We start from the raw sequence: 17,931 nt of genomic DNA, 5'->3' as shown, positions 1-17,931 counted from the left end.
GAGAAATATGAATTTCATCCAAGTAGCCAAGTCTGAATAGCCATAGTTTGCCATTAATTCTTTTAAGTAAAAATGGTGGTCTCTGAGAAAAGTGGTCCGTTTGCAATTGAAACAATTGTACAAATGCTTTCCTCGTGACAAACATCCTACTTTAGTATACAGCAGGAGTGCTTTAAGCATATCTCCATTTTGTCACACAAAATAATTAAAAAGATATGTACTCAAGAAGACAAGATTTAATACAATTTTTCTGCTTCATAGAGGACATTGTTAAATAAAACTGCATTTTTTCCTCTTATTTATTAAAAAAACTTTTTGTTTTGTTTTTCTTTTCTTTTTTCCCTTTTAAAACTGCATCTTTTTTAAAGTGACAAATAGACGGCAGTAGAGAATTCAGGGAGTACTATTGTAGTTTGGTGCCACCACCTTGATTCGTGCTAAGGCACTAGCAGTTTACCCACCATTGCTTTTGCACCAGTAATACAAATGTCAACACGGCGATAAAGGCAAGTACCATCTTGGCATCATTATAAATATCAGACATTCCCCCCTCCATTTCCCCAGGGTCCTCAAAACCACACTTTGAAAACCTCTGCTCTAGGGTCTTACTCCCAAAGTCCTGACAATCAGCAGCAGTGGTATTATCTGGATATTAACTTTGTACATCACCTGGTGAGCTTTTTAAAAATACCCATGCCAAGGCTCCCCCAAGCCAAGTAGATCAGGAGATCTGGAGGTGGGTCCCTGACACTAGCATTTTAAAAAATCTCTCTTGGGATTCTACTGGACAGTTAAAGTTGAGGATGTTGCATTACACTTTTCTATGGGAAAATGCACCTACTCACAGACTCAATATTTTTGCAGACAATTTCAGAGAATTAAGAATACTCTAAAGGTTGTCTATGAACCCCAGGTTAAAAATTTTTAGACTAAATCAGTTAAATGACTATTTCCCTAGGATTAAATATAATCAAAAGAGAGTTTACCTTCTGGGCAGCATTGGAAAAAACAGAAACAAAAGCCCTCATTGACTGCACTGGTTGTAATGTCTTTGGCTCTTATTACAGGTGTTATAACAAACAGTGCTTCAAAATTTCTCTTCATTCTTAGTATAAGGAGGATGTTGTTGAAGGTGACATTGTCCACAAGGTTTGTTCTCTGAGCGAAACCCAAGGAGAAATTTATGTCAAGTCTTATCATCAGGAAGGGGAGTGATTTTCCTAAGTAATGAGGCTGTTTTTGCTTCCTGAACTCGGCAAATCTTTTGCAATTGATAACATTCTCATCTTTTTGTTGACTGCCAGGAAACTTAAACCCAAGATTGTGTTTTGCCCACTTTGGCAAGTGTATAGAACTTTATGGTATGCATTTTGTCAGATTGCCTGATTTCTGGCTCCATTTTACTTTCCTACCCTTATATTATTCCCTTTGCGTCATCTTTCTCACACGTAATAGGATTTATTTTGCTATTTGTTTTTGCATCTTTGTAAGCCATTTTAAAATTTTCTTATTTTGCAAGAAAACAAACTATAGATATATGAATGAATCAATTTAATAAAAATAAGGCAATTCTGTAAAGCCCCATCCTGGGAATCTCCATTAAAGACAGAACCAGTAATTTTTCTTAGGTGGGCTTTTAGCTCAGATACTCTAAATATATTTAACAGTCATGCAATAAATATTTACTAAGCCTCGACTGTCTGTCTGGCTCTAGGATGGACAGAGTATCAGGAAGTGGAGGAGCTCCACAGAAAAGTTAAATACAAAGAAAGGGAGTAGAGAAGTCTTCACCAAGTGAGAAGAAAATGTTATTAATGGCTTTAAAATCTCTATATTCTTTGACCCAGTAATTCCACTACTGAAAATGTATCCTAAGAAAATAATTTAAGAGAAAAAAAAAGTAAAGGTGAAGATGCATTATCTTTATAATGATGTAAATAGGTTTTTAAGCAAGGATGTTACATGGACAATGGTAACAGCTACTTCTCAGAGAGGAGTGATGATTAAATGAGCTAATGTATGCAAATTACTTAGTGTAGTGCAAAGCGCAAAGTAAATGTTTAATATAAGGTGATTGGCCATCAGTTCAGACTCTGAGAACCTAGGCAGCTTTAACATCTGGAATAACAGCTTGGCAGAGACCTGTGCTGAGTACCAGGTCATTTTTACCAACAAAGCCAATAAATAAATTTGAAGCGTTTTCTGGGACAGCCATGTTAAGTATAATCCATTCTCCATTTTGTAGGATGGCTCATGATTGACCAATGCTACTAACATTTACCAAATACTTGCTATTTGCCAGATCCTATTTAAGTATTAGGTATGCAAAGTAAAATAGAATAGGGTCCTTCAATTCTACTTCCAGAAAAAGTTTGGCAGGTGGAAAAAACAGGGTATATAAATCAAGAATCTTCATTGTTGTCAATCAAAAAAACAAGGTTATTGGGTTACTAAGAATAACCAGTAAGGCTGGGGACTAGGTTCACAGTTATGGTGGCACAGAACAATGCCCTCGATTTGGACAGAACCGTCCTCAGGTTACTGCTGCCACTGCTGCTGAGCATTGATATGCAGCAGCATAAACTGCCAATATTGCTGGCACAGGATATCAGACACGCAGCTGTCACCCCAGGAACTAACTCCTGCTTCCATTCTATCAAATTCCCCTTCCTTGGATGACTAGCTCTTGATAACAACTTGGCATTGAGGGGTTCAAAAGCAGATTGGAACTGGCAGAAGAAAGAATCAGTGAACTTGAGATAAGGCAATTGCAATCATCCAGTCTGAGGAACAGAAAGAGAAAAAAAATGAAGAAACGTGAGCAGAGCCTGAGAAGCACGTGGGGGACCATCAGGCATTCCCACATACATATTGTGAGAGTTCCAGAAGGAGAAGAAAGAGAAAAAGGGGCAGAGAGAATATTCAAAGAAATAATGGTTGAAAAGTTCCCAAATTTAGTGGAAGACATGAATATATACACCCAAGATGCTTAGTGAACTCCGAGTAGAATAAACCTAGATAAACCCATATTGTGTCATGTTATAATCAAATGTTGAATGCCAAAGATAAAGAGAGAATCGTGAAAGCTGCAAGAAGGTAGTGGAATGATATATTTAAAGTGCTGAAAGAAAAAAAAATTGCAAACTAAGAATTCTATATCAGGCAAAATTGTCTTTCAAAAATGAGGAAGGGATTAAGACATTCCCAGATAAACAAAAACTGAGGGAGTTCGTTATCACTAGACTGGCCCTATAAGAAAAATTAATGGGAGTTGTGCAGGTTGAAAGGAAAGGACTCTAGACAAGTGACAGAAGCCACATGAAGAGATTAAGATTTCCAGTAAAGATAATGATATGGGTAAAGAGAAGAACTGGTACTATTTGTGTTTTTTATTTGTAACCCCACTTTTAACTTCCTACAGGATCTAAAAGGCAAGTGTATAATATATAATGATAAACAGATGGCTTTGGACTCAATGTATAAAGATGTAATCTGTGATAAGAACTACACAAATGTGGGTAAATAGAGGGGTATAGGAATATAGTTCGTGTATACTATTGAAGTTAAGTTGGTATTAAAGCAAGCAAGATTGCTGTAGATTTAGGATGTTAAATTTAAGCCCCATGGCAACCACAAAAAAAATATCAGAGAATATGCAAACTCATAGAGACAAAAGTAGAGGAGAGGTAACCAGGGGTTGGGGAAAAGGGCAATGGGGCATTAAAGCATATTGGCTGTGGGGTTTGTGTTTGGAGTGAAGGGAAAGTTCTAGTAATGGATAGTGGTAAAGGTACTGCAACATTGTGATGAGATTCATCCCACTGAATGATATGCTTGGGGGGGAATAGTATGGGAAGACATATGTTACATACATATTTCCACAATTTTTTTAAAAAAAGAAAGGTCAACTAAAGAGATAATGACAATTAAAGGAAACACAAGATACTGGGTGGAATCTAAGAATGGAGAGAAAAGGCTCAAAAAAGACATCATTGAGACATAAGAAGAAAATTGGAGTATAGAATTTCTATAAATCTATACAATGATATTAAACTTTGTATCAATATTAAATTTCCTGAACTTCATAACTGTACTTAAGTTAATTTCATACATGGATATCCTTGTTCTTAGGAAATGTACATGGAAATATTATGTGGTCAAGGATTATGATGTATACAACCTGCTCTCAGATGTTCAGAAAATAGATGGGTGGAAGGAAGGAAGGAAAGACGGAGAAAGAGAGAGAGAGGGAGGGAGGGAAGGAGGGAGGGAGAGACAGAGAGAGAGAAAGAGAGAGAGAGAGAGACGGAAAGAAGGATAAAGAAAATATAGCAAAAATGGCAAAATGTTAAAATTAGTGCATTTGGGTATCGGGGGGCATGGATATGTTGGAGCCTTCCTTATGGGGTTTGTATTATTTTTGCAACTGTCCTGTATGTTTGAAATTATTTCAAAATATCAAGTTTTAAAAAGGAAAACCTCCAGGAGACCTGGGTTTGACCATGTACCACCAGCCTACCCCACCACCCCCAAAAAGGAAGAAAACCTGGGCAAATGTATCTGACTGACAAAACCTAGATCCTGTGCCCATGTCCTTACTTCAAGAGAGGCTGAAAAAGCAACTGGTATTTGCAGTTTCTGTAGGAGAAGCAACTCTGTCTTCTATCAAGGCTCAAGAGTAGGAAATTCCCCCAAAACGCTGGGAAAGGGCTTCACATGCTGGATATACAAAAAGCAATAACAATATCCATGAAAGAGGGAGAGAATGGAATAATATGAAATTGGAGAAGTATGTATGTCCATTCAGGGTTTTATAAGAAATAATATGGAAGTTGGATTCCATTATAAATACAATGCAAAGCCTTTGAATTAATTTAAGCAGGGGAATGCCATGATTGAATTTGTGCTTTATTTTAAAAGATGATTCTAGCTACCTTATGGTTATGGCAAAAGTAGAAACATAGACAAGTTATGAGGCCACTGAAGTACTTCAAGCAGCAGTTCATGGTGTGTTTTAGTTTGCTAGCTGCCGGAATGCAATATACCAGAAACGGAATGACTTTTAAAAAGAGAAATTTAATAAGTTGCTAGTTTACAGTTCTAAGGCTGAGAAAATGTCCCAATTAGAACAATTCTATAAAAATGTCCAATCTAACTGCCTGAAAATGCAGAGCTGTGTTCCAGTAGCCATGTTTCTTGATGATGATTGTATAATGATATAGCTTTCACAATGTGACTGTGTGATTGTGAAAACTTTGTGTCTGATGCTCCGTTTATCTACCTTGTCAACAGATGAGTAGAACACATGGCATAAAAATAAACAATAGGGGGAACAAATGTTAAAATAAATTTAATTTGAAATGCTAGTGATCAATGAAAGGGAGGGGTAAGGGGTATGGTATGTATAATTTTTTTCTCTGTTTTCGTTTTATTTTTCTGTTGTCTTTTTATTTCTTTTTCTGAATTGATGCAAATGTTCTAAGAAATGATCATGATGATGAATATGCAACTACGTGATGATATTGTGAATTACTGATTATACATGTAGAATGGAATGAGCATATCTTAAGAATGTTTGTGTCTCTTTCTTGTAATATATATTTTTTAATTAATTAAAAAAATAGATTTCAGACCCCCCCCCCAAATGCATGCTATGGCCAATAGTTAACAGGCAATTAGTGCTAATGGTCATAGTTTGCTAAACTTCAATCAACATTACTCCTGTTGACTCTTAAGAGCACCTGGGGCTCGAAATAAGACTATAAAGATTTCATGTACTAAGTTTGCCTTCATGGAAAATATAATTCCCAGAGGATTCCTAGGTCAGATAAATCCTGAAACCCAGAGGGATCAGCTTTTCCAGGATTATTAATTGATTGCATCCTGCTGTCCTTCTCAGCATGGAAGAGTTGGAATAGGCATTTCCCAAGGATCCCTAAAGAGTGGGAGAAGGATTAAAGGAGAGGAAGGAGGTATAACAGAGAAAATGAAATTTAACAAATGAATATAGCTGCTGAATCACTATATTAATATTCCTCCTAGTTTCCAGTGTTTTGGAGCAGCTAGAAGGAAAAATCTGAGATGATGGAATGGTGGCCCATGACAAACTCTGGGATCTGTTTTGGAGCTGCTTGTTGAAGTATGCTTTGAGAATTATTGCTTTTTTCTTTCTTTGCATTGTTATATATGTTATATTTTACAATAAAAAAGGTTAAAAAAGAAAGAAAGAAAGAAATGTCCAATCTAAGGCACCCAGGGAAAGATACCTTGGTTCAAGAAGGGCGATGAAGTTCACAGTTTCTTTCTCATCTGGAAGGGCACATGGTGAACACAGAGTTTCTCTCTCATTTAGAAAGGCACATGGTGAACACGGTCAGGGTTCCTCTCTCATCTGGAAGGGCACATGGCGAACACGGCATCATCTGCTAGCTGCTTCTCCTGGCTTCCTGTTTCATGAAGTTCCCTGGGAGACATTTTCCTTCTTCATCTCCAAAGGTCGCTGGCTGGTGGACTCTGCTTCTCATGGCTATGTCGTTCTGCTCTGCTTTCTCTGAATCTCCTTCATTCTCCAAAATGTTTCTTCTGTTATAGGACTCCAGAAACTTATCAAGACCCACCCAAATGGATGGAGACATGTCGTCACTTAATCCAGTTTAACACCCTCTCTTGATTGGGTTACATCTCCAGGGAGATAATCTAATTACAGAGTCAGACATGCAGTACTGAATCGGGATTATACTGCCTTTACGAAATGGGATTTTGATTAAAACAAGGTTTTTCTAGGGTCCATACACCCTTTCAAACGCACATGGTGCATGGATTAAGGTGGTAGGAAGAAGGAGTAGACAGATTACACACACAAAAGAAACATTATCGTGGAGATAGAACCAACTGTACTTGATGATGGATTTATTAGGGCATGGCAGGAAGGGAAAGAGAAGAACCAGAGATGACTTGGGCTTAATTAAAACCCTGATAACTTTTTTACTTTTATATTTAAAAAAATAAATTAGCAGTACATGCCAACTGAAGAAAATGTGGTCAAGCACTTCTCTTTCAACTGTTAATGAAAATAAGCTTTATTACATCAAGTAATAAATACATACAAAGATGCAAAATGTTTTAGCCATTTTTTCCCAGACATTTTGATCAATTTACAGGAAACACAAAACTGAAATCTACATACCATCTCAGCATGAAAATTTTCGGGGGTCCTTGTTAGGTATGATAGATTGCTCTTCCTTCTGTATTTATAATTTCTGCACTTTTTAATTTACTTCAAAGCACTAGTAGTCATACAAATGCTTTAGCAAAATAGAAATTATATTAAGCAGAGTCTACACTGTATTGCCAAACTTGGGACCAGCTATTAAGTAAAGCTTGCTGTTAGTATTTACTAAGAACAGAATCCTTAAAGTTGTATTAGGTAATGAAAAGGAACAAAGTTCAATTTAGGTAACATCAGTGTATTCAAAACAAAGAAGAAGAAAGTGAGATGCTGGTTGCTTGAAGTCACACTGGCTTGATGATAGGTAACTTTTCATATATATATATTCAATCAATGCTCAAGGGAAAAAACCTGCATACTTCCTTTTTTTAAAAAAAATTTTTGTATGCTTTATGGGGGGGTAACATTTCATTCCTTTCCAATAACGGTGATATTCTGTTATTGCAGCACCATTTGTTGAATTTTTGTTTGTTTGTTTGGTTGGTTTTTGTTTGTTTTGAGAAGTGCGTGGGCAGGGAATCCAACCTGGGTCTCCTGCCTGGCAGGCAAGAATTCCACCACTTAACTACCCTTGCACCCCCTTCCTAATGATTTAAAACACTAATCCTCTTCAATTGCAAAATCTCTTTTCAAAGGATTTTTCTCTCTCCTTTTGGTGACTGTGTTTCTGTGGCTTGACTGCTCTTTGTATACAGCTGAAAGGCTTCTCGGGCTCCAACTGCCCCAGGCATAGGCAGAATTAAGCTTGTTTTAGTGTTTGTCTGGAGCCTGTGCTCCACCCCAGGAGAGGGGTGGGACCCAGCTCAGGTGGAATCCCTCCCTCAAGGAGTTCAGACCCCAGTGTCTGGAAAAGGAAAGCAATTAAAACTAGCCTACAACCTCTCCTCTGTCTCCACCACGCCCCCAGCAGGGAGTGTCTGCTGAAGTTAAAGGTACTGCATCACCTCATGCTGGTGGGACCCGCAGGCAGACAAGTGCCACATACTGGGCAAGTGCCATATACTGTGAAAAACACAGAGTCTAGAGGCTTCATTGGAAGGCCTTTCAATCTGCTGGGTCTCACCCTCAGGGAAAACTGATGCACGTGACTCTTTCCTCCAGGCAGGAGGTCAGCTTGGTCTGTGAAAATCTGGCTGGGGTCTATAATACCTAAGTAGATCCTCATAAGGGGGGAAAAAGACACCATACAGGCAGGGCAAGAAACAAGAAAACAAGAACAGAAAAATTCTGATCTGTTGAACAAAACCTAAGCTAGAGGTCCAGAATAAGCTGAACTGGATGTCAAAGAACAGATAGACAACAAAGTCATCCAAGCAAGAAAATCCTAGGTTAAAAAAGTGAAAACAATCTCCAGAATAAACTAATTAAAGTAATAAAATGCCTAGATGCCATCAAAAAATAATAAATCATACTAGGAAATTGAAGATATGGCCCAGCCAAAGGAACAAACCAACAATTCAAATGAGATACAGGAGTTGAAACAATTAATTCAAAATGTCCGAACAGACATGGAAAACCTCACCAAAAATCAAATCAGTGAATTGAGGGAGGATTTAAAGAAGGCAAGGAATGAACAAAAAGAAGAAATCGAAAGTCTGAAAAAACAAACCACAGAACTTATGGGAATGAAAGGCACAGCAGAAGAGATGAAAAAAGCAATGGAAACCTACAACGTCAGATTTCAAGAGGCAGAAGATAGGGTTAGTGAATTGGAGGACGGGACATCTGAAATCTGAGAAGCAAAAGAAAACATAGGGAAAGGTATGGAAAAATATGAGCAGGGACACAGGGAATTGAATGATAATATGAAGCGCATGAATATACATGTTGTGAGTGTCCCAGAAGGAGAATAGAAGGGAAAAGGAGGAGAAAAACTAATGGAGGAAATTATCACTGAAAATTTCCCAACTCAGATGAAAGACTTAAAATTACAGACTCAAGAAGTGCAGCATACCCAAAACAAAATTGATCCCAATAGACATACTCCAAGACACTTACTAATCAGAATGTCAGATGTCAAAGAGACAGAGAGAATCTTGAAAGCAGCAAGAGTAAAGCAATCCATCACACACAAGGGAAGCCCAATAAGACTATGCATAGATTTCTCAGCAGAAACCATGGAGGTGAGAAGACAGTGGGATGATATATTTAAATTACTAGAAGAGAAAAACTGCCAACCAAGAATTCTATATCCAGCAAAGTTGTCCTTCAAAAATGAGGGAAAAAGTAAAACATTTTCAAACAAAAAAATCACTGAGAGAATTTGTGACCTAGAAACCGGCTCTGCAAGAAATACTAAAGGGAGCACTAGAGACAGCTAGGAAAAGACAGGAGAGATAGATGTGGAAAAGAGTATAGAAATGAAGACTATCAGTAAAGGTAAAAAAAAAAAAAAAAAAAAAGGAAAATTTAGATATGACATATTAAATCCAAAAGGCAAAATGGTAGAAGAAAGTACTGCTCATACAGTAATAACACTAAATGTTAATGGATTAAACTCCCAATCAAAAGACATAGACTGGCAGAATGGATTAAAAAACAGGACCCATCTATATGCTGTCTACAGGAAATGCATCTTAGACTCAAGGATAAGCAGAAGTTGAAAGTGAAAGGTTGGGAAAAGATATTTCTTGCAAATAACAATCAGAAAAGAGCAGGAGTAGCTATACTAATATCCAACAAATTAGACTTCAACTGTAAAACAGTTCAAAGAAACAAAGAAGGACACTATGTATTAATAAAGGGAACAATTCAACAAGAAGACATAACAATCATAAATATTTATGCACCGAGCCAGAATGCTCCAAAATACATGAGGCAAACACTGAACACACTGAAAAGAGAAATAGACACATCTACCATAATAGGTGGACACTTCAATTCCCCACTTTCACCAAAGGACAGAACATCTAGACAGAGGATCAATAAAGAAACAGAATTTGAATAATACAATAAATGAGCTAGACTTAACAGACATTTATAGAACATTACACTCCACAACAGCAGGATACACCTTTTACTCAAGTGCTCATGGATCATTCTCAAAGATAGATCATATGCTGGGTCACAAAGCAAGTCTCAATAAATTTAAAAAGATTGAAATCATACAAAACACTTTCTCAGATCATAAAGGAATGAAGTTGGAAATCAATAATCGGCAGAGTTCCAGAAAATTCACAAATATATGGGGGCTCAACAACCAAATTCTACCAACATTCAAGAAAGAATTAGCACCAATCCTGCTCAAACTTGTCAAAAAAGTTGAAGAGGAGGGAAAGCTACCTAACTCATTCTACAAAGCCAACATCACCCTCATACCAAAGCCAGACAAAGATATTACAAAAAAAAGGAAACTATACACCAATCTCTTTTATGAATATAGATGCAAAAATCCTCAACAAAATTCCTGCAAATCGAATCCAGCAGCATATTAAAAGAATTCTATACCCTGACCAGGTAGGATTCATCCCAGGTACGCAAGGATGGTTCAACATGAGAAAATCAATTAATGTAATACACCATATCAACAAATCAAAGCAGAAAAACCACATGATCATCTCAATTGAAGCAGAAAAAGCATTTGACAAAAATTCAAATCCTTTCCTTTTGGAAACACTTCAAAGGATAGGAATAGAAGGGAACTTCCTCAGCATGATAAAACAAATATATGAAAAACACACAGCTAACATCATCTTCAATGGAAAAAAACTGAAAACGTTCCCCCTAAGATCAGGAACAAGACAAGTATGTCCACTATCACCACTGTTATTCAACATTGTGTTGGAAGTTCTAGCCAGGGCAATTAGACAAGAAAAAGAAATACAAGTCATCCAAATTGGAAAGGAAGAAGTAAAACTCACTGTTTGCAGATGATATGATACTATATGTCCAAAGCCCCCCAAAATCCACAGCAAAACGACTAGAGCTAATAAATGAGTACAGCAAAGTGGCAGGTTACAAGATCAACACTCAAAAATCTGTAGTGTTTCTATACACTAGTAATGAACAATCTGAGGGGGAAATCAAGAAAAAAAATCCATTTACAATTGAAATCAAAAGAATGAAATATTTAGGAATAAATTTAACTAAAGAGACAAAAGACCTATACAGAGAAAACTATAAGAAATTGTTAAAAGAAATCACAGAAGACCTAAATAAATGGAAGGGCATTGTTCTAGTTTGCTAGCTGCTGAAATGCAACACAACAGAGACGGATTGGCTTTTAATAAAAAGGGATTCATTTCATTAGTTCTTCAGAGGAAAGGCAGCTAACTGTCAACTGAGGTTCTTTCTTACATGGGAAGGCACAGGGCGATCTCTGTTGGCCTCTCCAGGCCTCTGGTTTCCAGCAACTTTCCCCAGGGTGATTTCTTTCTGCATCTCCAAAGGCCTCGGCTGAGCTGTGAATGCTGAGATGAGGTATGCTAAGCCGCTTGGGCTGTGCCACGTTGAACTCTCTCATTTAAGCAGCAGCCAATTAAATCTAACATCATTCATTACAGGAGGCACACACCTCTTAGCTGACTGCAGATGTAATGAGCAACAGATGAGGTTCACGTATCGTTGGCTCATGTTCACAGCAACATAACTAGGCACCTTCACCTGGCCAAGTTGACAACTGAATCTAACTACCACAGGCATACCATGTTCATGGATTGGAAGAACAAATATAGTTAAGATGCCAATTCTACCTAAATTGATTTACAGATTCAATGCAATACCAATTAAAATCCCCAAAACTTACTTTGCAGAAATAGGAAAACCAATAGCCAAATCATCTGGAAGGGCAGGGTGCCCCAATAGCTAAAAGTATCCTGAGAAAGAAAAATGAAGTTGGAGTTATCACACTACCTGACTTTAAGGTGTATTACGAAGCTACACGGTCAAAACAGCATGGTACTGGCATAAAGATAGATATACTGACCAATGGAATCGAATAGAGTGTTCAGATATAGACCCTCTCATCTATGGACAATTGATCTTTGATAAGGCAATCAAGCCAACTCACCTGGGACAGAACAGTCTCTTCAATAAATGGTGCCTAGAGAACTGAATATCCACATGCAAAAGAATGAAAAAGGATCCATATTGGATCTATACAAAAATTATACAAAAATTAACTCAAAATGGATCAAAGACCTAAACATTAGATCTAAGACTATAAAACCGTTAGAGGAAATGTAGGGAAATATCTTATAAATCTTATAATAGGAGATGGTTTCCTAGACCTTACATCCAAAGCACGAGCATTGAAGAAATAAATAAATAAATGGGAACTCCTTGAAATTAAATACTTTTGTGCATCAAAAAACTCCTTCAAGAAACTAAAAAGAGAGCCTACACAATGGGAGACAATATTTGGAAACAATATATCAGATAACGGTCTAGTATCCAGAATTTATAAAGAGATTGTTCAACTCAACAATAAAAAAGACAGCCAACCCAATTACAAAATGGGCAAAAGACATGAACAGACACTTCTCAGAAGAGGAAATAAAAATGGCCAAAAGGCACATGAAAAGATGCTCAACTTCCCTGGCCATTAGGGAAATGCAAGTCAAAACCACAATGAGATATCATCTCACACCCATCAGAATGACCATTATCAATAAAAAAGAAAATGACAAGTGCTGGAGAGGATGTGGAGAAAGAGGCACACTTATCCACTGTTGGTGGAAGTGTCAAATGGTACAACTGCGGTAGAAGGCTGTTTGGCAGTTCCTCAGGAAGCTAAGTATAGAATTGCCATATGACCCGGCAGTACCATTGCTAGATATCTACTCAGAGGACATGAGGCCAAAGACACAAATGGACATTTGCACACCAGTGTTTATAACAGCATTATTTACAATTGCCAAGAGATGGAAACATCCCAAATGTCCATCAACAAATGAGTGGCTAAACAAGCTGTCGTATATATATATGATGAAATATTATGCAACCATAAGACAGAATAAAGTTATGAAGTATGTAACAATGTGGATGGACCTTAAGGACATTATGCTGAGTGAGATTAGCCAGAAATAAAATGACAAATACTGTATGTCTCACTGATATGAACTAACATTAATGAATGAACTTGGATAATTTCAATTAAGAACAGAGGTCACCAGGAGATAGAAATAGGGTAGATATTGGGCAATTGGAGCTGAAGGGATACAGATTGTGCAACGGGACTGATTGTAAAAATTCAGAAAAGGATAGCACAATACTACTTAACTGTAATGCACTAATGTTATAACACTGAATGAAGCTGAATGTGAGAATGATAGAGGGAAGAGGCCTGGGCGCACAAATGAAATCAAAAGGAAAGATATACGATAAAGACTGAGATGATATAATCTAGGAATGCCTACAGTGTATAATGATAGTGACTAAATGTACAAATTTAAAAATGTTTTGCATGAGGAAGAACAGAGAAATGTCAATAACACAGTGTTTTGAAAACAGATGGCAATTAATATTTTAAAACTTTAACTTACATGTGAGACTAAAACAAAAAATGTTTATTTGATACAAAATTTATATTTTGACTAGGGCAGTTCCTAATAAAACTTATGTGGACAGCTTAATTGAACACCATAGGTACATGGAACCTTGAGTAGGGCATGAGATTTGTGGGTTTGTCCAGAGTGATGTCTCAAATCCCAGATGGATTTGAAAGTACATAGAAGAGCATTTGCAAAGTCCCCTTGAGGGAATGTGAGAAAGGGGGAAAATTCAACTTCCTCAAGTGGAGAATTCTTGATATTCTCACAAGCAGTGGGGACAACCAAAGCAATAGGCCGAGCCCCCAACCTTGGGGTTTGTTCATATGAAACTTAACCCCGCAAAGGATAGGCTAAGCCTACTTATAAATTAGGCCTAAGAGTCACCCCCAAGAGAACCTCTTCTGTTACTCAGATGTGGCCTCTCTCTCTCTTACCCAACACAACAAGCAAACTTGCTGCCCTCCCCCTCTCTACGTGGGACATGACTCCCAGGGGTGTGGACCTTCCTGGCAACATGGGACAGAAATCCTAGAATGAGCTGGAACTCAGCACCAAGGGATTGAGAAAACCTTCTCGACTGAAAGGGGGAAGAGAGAAATGAGACAAAATAAAGTGTCAATGGCTGAGAGATTCCAGACAGAGTTGAGAGGTTATCCTGGAGGTTATTCTTATGCATTAAATAGATATCACTTTGTTAGTCAAGAGGTAATGGAGAGGCTGAAGGGAATGACCTGAAAATGTAGAGCTGTGCTTCAGTAGCCATGTTTCTTGAAGAAGATTGTATAATGATACAGCTTTTGCAACGTGACTGTGTGGTTGTGAAAACCTTGTGTCTGATGCTTCTTTTATCTACCTTACGGACAGATGAGTAAATCAAATGGATTAAAAATAAATAATAATGGGGGAAGAAATGCTAAAATAAATTTAATAGATTGAAATGCTAGTGATCAATGAAAAGGAGGGGCAAGGGATATGGTATTATAATTTTTTTCTGTTTTATTTCTATTTTTCTGAATCGATGCAAATATTCTAAGAAATTATCATGATGATGAATATACAACCGTGTGATGATAAAAAAATTTTTTAAAAAATATCATTTCAACCTTAAAGTCTAAGTCAGAGCCTAGTGAACCACTGGAGGGAAACAGGGAGAAATAAAATCAAACTTAACATTTTGAAAACAAGAGTTTCACCTGAACAGGGGAGATGATCTGTAGCTTCACAACTTCAAAAAACTGGAAAACCTTCAAAGCTACCGAGGAGGCTAGGATCTGGCATTCTGTTCTGTTTCAGCCAAGCACTCCCCAACCAGTCCTCTAGCATGAATGATGCCTCGTTTTAGCCTCTCCATGGCACTCTTACCCCTTGGTTAGGTGGCTCTGATCTCTTTTCCCAATTCTTCGATGATGACCAGCAACTCAGCATATTTGCTTCGGGGTACCTGGCTGTTCTCAGTTCCCTGGGTTAGCGAAGGGAGGGTGGCCCATAATCACTCAGCAGCTGGTGGTACTGGGAGGACATTGCCATGCTGGTGGGAGCAGGGTGGACATTCCCAGCCATGTTGAGGGAGGCGGCAGGCATGTGTGCATTCAATTTCGGTTTAAATAAGCAACTTTTTTAAAATGAAAAATTACCTGTAACCAACAGTATGAATAACCATAAGTAAAGAACTTCTTAAATAAATTATGGAACATTCATGCCATGGGATACCAAGTAGCAATTAAAGCATTTAAATAGAGAACGCAAAATTAAAATTTTATGTTATAGGTAATAGATTTCTAAATTACAGATATAGTTGTAGAAATACTTTATTTCCTGGGCCTAGATAGAAAAATAAAGAAATGAATTTTTTTTTCTTGAATACAAACTTACCTCTCTTAAGTTCTATAGCTTGGAGAATGGCAGTACCATTCACCCCAATTCCCACATCAGAAACTTGAGAGTTATCTTCAACCACTCCCCATCTCACTGCCCCAGCCAATAGGCAGCTTCTTCCATAGCTCTTGACTTTATTCTCTACTTCTTATCCTACTGTACTCAAATTATTTGTGACTCTTGCCTAGATGATCATAATGTCATCACAAATTTCCAGTTTTTAGTCTCCCTCCTCCAACCCACCTTCCACATTGTCTTTGTAGTTATCAACCACAGACCCAAATAATAACAGGCAACTTTTCAGCCGTTGGCTTCTAATGCCCACAGGAAAAAAATTAGCTATGTCACAGAGTCTGGAAATGCCCTGCCTTTTCTTTGATGTTCCTTCTTCATGGTATACCTGTTTTCTTCTTTTCTGTCTGTCAGGCTCCTTCTCATCTTTTAACACAGTTTAAATGTCACATGCTCTCTGGCCCAGCCAGCATTATTCCACCCTTCTCTCCACTTCCAGAAGCACTTTGTATATACCTCTTTTGCGACATTTTTATGCACCTGTTCTAGTTTGATAGCTGCTGGAATGCAATATACCAGAAACGGAATGGCTTTTAAAAAGGGGGAATTTAATAAGTTGCTAGTTTACAGTTCTAAGGCCGAGAAAATGTCCCAGTTAAAACAAGTCTATAGAAATGTCCATTCTAAGGCATCCAGGGAAAGATACCTTGGTTCAAGAAGGCTGATGAAGTTCAGGGTTTCTCTCTCAAGTGGACAGGCACATGGCAAAACAGTCAGAGTTTCTCCCTCATCTGGAAAGGCACATGGTGAGCACAGCATCATCTGCTAGCTTCTCTCCTGGCTTCCTGTTTCATGAAGCTCCCCGGGAGGCATTTTCCTTCTTCATCTCCACTGGCTGGTGGACTCTGCGTCTTATGGCTATGTCATTCTGCTCTGCTCGCTCTGAATCTCTCATTCTCCAAAATGTTTCCTATTTTATAGGACTTCAGAAACTAATCAAGCCCCACCCAAATGGATGGAGATATGTCATCCCCAATCCAGCTTAACAACCACTCGATTAAATCACATCTCCAGGGAGATGATCTAATTACAGATTCAAACATATAGTATTGAATAGGGATTATTCTGCCTTTACAAAATGGGATTTTAATTAAAACATGGCTTTTCTAGGGGACATACATCCATTCAAACCAGCACAACACCTTAACATTGCTTATTTAAGACCTATATTTCACTTTTTTTTTGTCTTCTTTTACCTCTCCAATCCCAGTTTTTGCATAAAAGGAAACAGTACTGCATGGGAAGTCAGATATCCATTTTATACAAATGTTAGCAAATATTAGGCAGGAAATGTTAATGTACCACTTAAAATATCTGTGTATATGTTTGAATCTAAATTTGAATGAAAGCAAAGAACAGAAAATGGAAAGAAATTCTTTATCCTCTGTAACCATTTACTTGACTTTGGGATATAGTCATTTAATTTTATTAAGACAAATTTATTTTTGAATAGATTTTAAAAATCTGTATTCCTGACATAGAAATTGTTTTTGATGGTTTTCAAAGAAAGTGTGAAGTGAGAGGGTGGCATGTCAAAAGAGCATCAGACACCCTAAATATTAGTTTAAAATGGTAACTCTCTACACTCTAGCTGTAATAGAGGCTTGTATTAAGAAATATGGTTGCTATATTTTTGTACTCTATAACTTATCTGGTTTATTTGTAAATGTGAGAAAACTCAACTAGAAATGATTTAAAGAAACAAAAAAGCTTGTTGGCTTTCATAGCTTTCAAAAAGTTTCCTGCTTTTGAAGGACCTTCATTCAGGGCTCAAAGGATGTCCACTTCTTGGTGATTCTTCATTCTCAGGCAGGCTGTCCTTTCATGGTGCCAAGCTGGCTGCCAGCAGCTCCAGGAATATGTGCCTCCACCTAATAAAAAAGAGATTCAGTTTCCCTGAAAGTTGGAACAAAACTTCCAAAACTTACACTTATTAGCTTTGAATCCTGATTTGGGCCATGTGGTCACATGTCCATTCTTAAAATAATTGGATACGGGGTTGGAGACAGGAAGATGTGAGATGTGGCCATTGCTTTGGGTTGTTATCCAAGAGTTGCATGAGTATCAAAGGAGCCACTACCTTAAGATATGTTTTCTATATGAGAGATGCCATAATCATCAACCATAATATTTGTGGAGTTCCCAATTTTAGAAAAAAAATTTGTTTCTAAATGATCTTCTAATTCGAGGATCATTTGAGTCATTTTTACTGCCGCTGCTTGCAACAGGGAAACTATTAAGGAGAATAAGACAATCAAATAAAAT

The 17,931-nt window shown here is 37.5% G+C and overlaps 1 pseudogene; it reads right to left on the bottom strand.

The window, feature by feature from the left end:
- Positions 1-14,983: 14,983 nt before the first annotated feature.
- LOC143686029 (cyclin-dependent kinase 2-associated protein 1 pseudogene) lies at positions 14,984-15,246 on the bottom strand (annotated as a pseudogene).
- Positions 15,247-17,931: the final 2,685 nt, after the last annotated feature.

Source organism: Tamandua tetradactyla, chromosome 6 (assembly GCF_023851605.1).
Source record: "Tamandua tetradactyla isolate mTamTet1 chromosome 6, mTamTet1.pri, whole genome shotgun sequence".
In the NCBI taxonomy this organism is placed as follows: Eukaryota; Metazoa; Chordata; class Mammalia; order Pilosa; family Myrmecophagidae; genus Tamandua; species Tamandua tetradactyla.
Note: the sequence above shows the minus strand (reverse complement) of the source record. Positions and strands in the feature narration are given on the sequence as shown.